The following is a 6,000-nucleotide window of genomic DNA, read 5'->3' as shown; positions in this document are numbered from 1 at the left end:
GGCTTTTTTTTCATCCTTTATTTTCCCTAAAAATAAATAGATGGTATAAAACACAGAAATGAGTTCAAAGAAACTTTAAAGCCCAACTCAGGGAAAACTAAGTCCCCCCCTGTGATGGGCCTGCGCCTGCACTGCAAAGGTTAAATACTTGTTTCAATTTAGGGGACAGGAAAAGTAGTTTTATTTACCCGATCCTTCGCTCTCCTGGCAGACAGCGCTCCTCCACGCTCCATCAGTGGACTGTCCCTCTGCGCCCCACATCCAGTGCAGGGCTATAGCCAATGGACCCCACCGGTCATTGTACCAAGTGGCTGTCATTTGTTATGTGAATTGTCATCACGTGTTTGTGAGTATGTTTTTATCTATACTACAATAAATCTTTTAAGGATAATGCGCTAGGCCAGGCTCTTTCTTTGTCTTTTTGCAGTAAACCACTGCGTTTTACAGCGCCCAGGGCAGTCGCCCCTTCTGCCCACCCCTTGTCCCGACCGTGCTCCCATCCACCCCTTCTCTCCTCCACTGCAAAAATTGTGGCTTTTTTTTCATCCTTTTTTTTTTTAAAAGGCCTGGCCTGCCCCCTATGCTCGTCATTCACATAAGGCGAATGATGCACACTTTGCCTGCATTTCTTCCTGGGATATTTTGTTTCAAATCTCAGGAGGTATAGTCTTTCACTGGGAAATGAGGAGGGGGTGGGGCCAGGTGGCACCTCATCGGTGAAACCATCAGCTTAACTGGGAAAAGCCGACATCTTATCGATGACGTTACAGAATAAGATGGCGGCGCGGGACCAAGGTGGGTGCAGAGAATAAGCAAATCTCAGCAGGACAATGCTGGATCCGGTGGGCGGGTTAGTACCTTCAATGTGCAGGACCTGCAACCAGGTAAGTGGGGGTAAAAAAAAGGGGGGGCTAGGGAGCCTAAATTTCTCCTTTTTTAAGGCCCTGTTCTTGTGTAGCAGGAACGTACATTCCTACCCCCAGCACATAGGGCTGCCCATTCACTTGAATGAGCTGCCCTATGTGTGTTTATCATAGCAAAGAAGCTCAAATTTTGGCTCTGAGCCTGGCAGGACTTTTTAACTGCATTTTGCCATGATTATTCTGCATTTTGCTGTTCGAAAATCGCAGCAAAGTTTCACCAAGCTTAGGTTGCTATTAAGAATGAATGGCACTGAAACATGCATTGCACGTTTTGCCGTGATTTTAGCTCAATTTGGAGACAGAATCACACCGATTCTGCCAGCGATTCTAAATTGCCAGTGAATGGGCCTTCAAAGAGGAACTCCAGTCCCCTTTATTAGTGGCATTGCCCACCTCCCTGCAGTACCACCATTATGGAATGGATGTGCCAAAGCCAAACACAATATTCCCTACGCACATTTTCCTGAAAATAGCTATTCGGCAATATTGGGTGCTGCAATGACCACTGGGAACCGTAGACCATCCAAGTGAAGAAATGTCACCAGCACACCAAGGATTCCTCAGGAAGGGTCAAAGCTTTATTCACGTGGGGCCCTGCGTGGCTCCGAAATGTTGCCTTATGTGTATCATGTGACCACAGGAATAAAGCTTTGGACCCTTCTTGAGAGATCCTTGGTGTTCAGGCAACATTTCTTCACTCAGATGTGTCAACGGACTTTGCCTGGCTTTGGGGTCCTGGCAGATCTCTTTTGGCACATCTTCACACATGTAGAAGATTTCCCACGTATGTACAAAGACAACAAAGTTACAATCCTTCCATAATAGTTTTCTTTGCACATGTGTGGAGAAAGCATGTGCCGGGGAGACCTGCATATACGTAGATGTGCCACAGAGCTCATCAGGACCCAAAGGCCTGCAGCACATCTGTGCCTATGCAGAGGAAGGGGCAGGGTGGTAAAAATGTCATTCTTGCCTAGGCAAGAAATGTGGAAGCTGTAGCACAGAAAGTCTCTTAAAGTGGTTATAAAGGTTAATTTTTTTCTTTAAAATAATAAACACACCATACTTATCTGCTCTGTGCAATGGTTTTTCATAGAGCAGCCCCAATTATCCACTTCTCAGGTCCTCTGCTGGCGCTCCTGGCTCCTTCCCCTTGCTGAGTGCCACCAGAGCAAGTTGCTTGCTTTGGGGGGCATGCGTGCATGCTCGCTCATGAGCCGCCAATGCGTGTTTGATGGACGCACAGACAGTGGCTCAGTTCTGCCCCTGCTCCCTCCACACTGGTTGTGATTGACAGCAACAGGAGCCAATTGCTCTTGCTGCTGTGTCTCAGCCAATGAGGAGAGAGTCCAAGGAGAGCCGCTGGATAGAGGTCAAGCTCAGGTAAGTATTAGGGGAGCCATGGTGGGAGCTGGACACTGAAGGTTTTTACCTTACTGCATAGAATGCATTATGGTAAAAAAAAACTTCGGCCTGTACAATGACTTTAAAGTAAAAAAAAAGATATTCAGTTGTGAGAGAGGGAAGGGGCAGGAGGCAAAGCAATACGAGATTTAGTGAAGGTCCACTTTAAGCTATGATTTCTGATAATATTATAGATAGATAGATGGATGGATGGATAGATAGATAGATAGATAGATAGATAGATAGATGAAATTATCCATTAGAGGGGGTTGTAGAGGTCCTCAGATGGTACATGAGGTCATGACATATCAAACAGTATGGGATTTGCAGTGTAAACAATCATCCGCACATTACGCACATATAATAATTTCGCTATAATAATTTCTAAATACTTACAAATACTTCTAAATACACATTTGTTTCTGGAGAGTAAAACATTGATACCTATTGTAAAAGTTAGCAAACCATACTCAGTATTGATTATATGCGAATAAAGTTAAGTTTTTTTGTTAAAATAATCAGTCGTTGGAGGATTAAAGTCAATACATTTTGACAGTTTCAATCAATAGCTTTCCTTCTCCGGAGGACTTACATGGAATACATGTCCAATGCTTCTTTCTCCGTTTGATAATTTTGAAGATGAAAATGCCACATGTCTTTGTTAAGTCAAGTGGACGCAGAGAGGGGTCAAGCCGGCTTTGTCACAGGGTTTGGGTCATGGCCCCAGAGCCTGAGGGCCCGCACTGTCCACTCTCCAGCAGGACAATAGAGCTGTTGGGGAGAGCGTGTGCACAGGACGCCCTCCTGGTGGGATTGTAATTAAAGCAGACTTAAAACAGAGGGGAGATTGCCATTGTCTCTGGGGGTCGTTTCATTGGGAAGTTGATTAATGATGTTGGAAGAAGTAAATGAGGGGGACAGGGACCCAAGCCTCATCTATATCCCATCGTCCCCTGTGGGAGTCGTTGTGCGATCAGGATCACTCATATGATGGCTGGCATCAGCTGGCTGATAGAGACAAGCCAAAGAACGGGGTCTACATCATTCTGCAGTGCTGCATACTTCTTCTGATGTCTGTAACACACCGAGCAGTTAGTGGGCATTGGATATTGAAACAATGAGATGATAACTCTAAGTTCTGGTTACTTTACCTCACCAAGCTCTTTGATTCCAAATATCTTCCCCCAATAACTTTTACAACTACAATAGTTCATTCTTGACCTCACTTCTTCTAGCCCTGAATCCATAAACTAGGTCCAAGTCAACTTTCAGTTCTTTATTAACCATTGAATGGGCTGCCCACTTGTCACTCAGTCTTTCCCTGACTCTATCCAACTCCAGTATTCATTCCCTCTCTCACATTTTCCATTTTATTTTACTGCTTTCCTCCCAGAGATCATCCTTTCAATACTCATTCTCTCATTGACTACCTCTTTCCTCTGAGCCCTTGCACTTTGCTATTCGTTTTCTTAAAACCCACAGCCATGTAGGGTTAAATTCTACTCTGACCACTCCCACTTTTGTTATTCATTTCCCTTTTGACCACCTCTACTTCTGTTGTTCTTTCCCCCATTGACCAAACCCACTTCTGTTATTCAATCCCCCATTGACCAAACTCACTTCTGTTATTCATTCCCTCAATCAGCCCTCCTTTTCCATTCATTCTTTCCTTGACCATTTCCATTTCCCTACTTGTCCTAGCTCACTGTTTGTCCCTGTTTTCCATTTTAGTAATTAATTCTTCAAATTCCTTAACAAACCAGTGTCCATTTAGCTCACTATCCCTTCCCTTGCTGATATTTATACCTCCACTGGCCACTCCAACTTCAGCATTCATTCTCTTTATTCACCACTCTCACTTTGTAGCCTCTTTGTTCATTCCTCCTGACTCCTCCCACTTATACTAATTCACCTACTGACCACACCTATGTCAGAAGTAATTTTCCACCTTACCTCTGCTTTTGCTATTCATTCCTCTATTGACCACTCCCACTGCAGCATTCATTTGAGTCTTTGACCTTGCTCACTCCTTCCTCTACTGACCAGTGCCATCTCATTCATTCTGCACTGACCACTCTCATTTTAGAACTCGTTTTCCTTATTGACCAGCCTTAATTTATACTTTATTCTGCCATTAACCACTCCCAATTTATTCATTCCTTTTAACTCCTCCCACTTATACTAATTCACCTACTGCATCCTTCAAACCCCAGAGGAACCCTTGAAATAATACTCAAGTCTCAGGGAATCCCTGCTAAAATAAATAAATCAGCGGTCAGCTGAAAAAATGCCACTTACATTGGCAGTGAGAAAAAGGCCCCCTTACATTGTGGTCAGAATGCTGCCATTAAAGACAGCTAAAAAGACCATTGGTGTCATGCTGCTGGTTCTGCCAAGTGACATTGACCCTGGAAATATGCAGGCACTATCAAATGGGAGGTCAATCAGCTACAGCTCAAGGAATCCCTAGAAACTTCAGGACGAACCTTAGGGTTCTGTGGAATCCTAGTTGAGAATGGCTCATCTACTGAATGCCCCGCTTCATCACTCATTTTTCTACCTCCCCACCAACACTTCTTTTCATATCTCTATTGACCACTTCAATGTCAGCATTCATTCACCGTATTAACCTCACTTCATCATTCCCTCCTCTGCTGACCACTGCTACCTCATTCAATCTCCAGACCCCTCTCACATCTCCATTCCACCACTGGTCTATATCATTCTGATGTGCATTCACTTCCAAGAAGACATCATTTGTACCCTGGAAGTTGTTTCACTCTTCATCTTTTTCTGAGTTGGTAATGAGTGACGTCTTCAACCAAGAGACAATAACCTCTGCCACATCACTGATCGTACTTCTACATTTTCATACAGTCATGCTTTCCTGGAGGAAACACTGTTCCATGCTCTCTTCAGTGCTGCCTACATGACTGAATACATAGGCACTTGTTTATGTGACATTTGTTGAAGGAACTGATAGTTAGATTGGCTTATCTTCTCCATCAGCAGAGGTAGAAACATAGAAAAATGATGGCAGGAAAAGGACCAAGTTGTCCGTCCAGCCTGCCCTTTTTTTTTTGTTAACTTTTTTTGTCTGAGTATAGATCTTCTTTGCCCCAAGCATGTCTGAATCCATGTACTGTTGCCTGACTTGGGGTAGGCTGTACCCTCCCAGATTTTAGCTGTGCCCTCCTAGATCTCTGTGTATCCACTGCTCCATCGGCCAATCTGATGGGGGCAATTGATGAAAGGGGGCACTCTGATTGGCACAATCCATGTAAGGGGGAATTGTGATGGGACTTACTTGATGTAATGGGGTACTCTTATGGGGACACTTGAATAAAGGGGCACTCTGCATCAGAGTGCTCCCTTACATCAGGGTCCCCATCAGAGTGCCCCTTTATTCAAGTGTCCCCATAAGAGTACCCCATTACATCAGGTAAGTCCCATCACAGTGCTTCCTTACATGGATTGTCCCAATCAGAGTGCCCTTTACATCAACTGTCTGCATCAGACTGCTCCCTTACATCAGGGTCCCCATCAGATAGTTGATGTAAAGGGCACTCTGATTGGGACAATCCATGTAAGGGGGCACTGTGATGGGACTTACCTGATGTAATGGGGCACTCTGATGGAGACACTTGAGTAAAAGGGCACTCTGATGGGGACC

The sequence above is a fragment of the Staurois parvus genome, unplaced genomic scaffold (genome assembly GCF_062004578.1).
Source record: "Staurois parvus isolate SC_StPar_1 unplaced genomic scaffold, SC_StPar_1.0 ptg000253l, whole genome shotgun sequence".
Taxonomy (NCBI): domain Eukaryota; kingdom Metazoa; phylum Chordata; class Amphibia; order Anura; family Ranidae; genus Staurois; species Staurois parvus.
The sequence above is the reverse complement of the archived record's forward strand: the minus strand, read 5'-3'. Positions refer to the sequence as shown.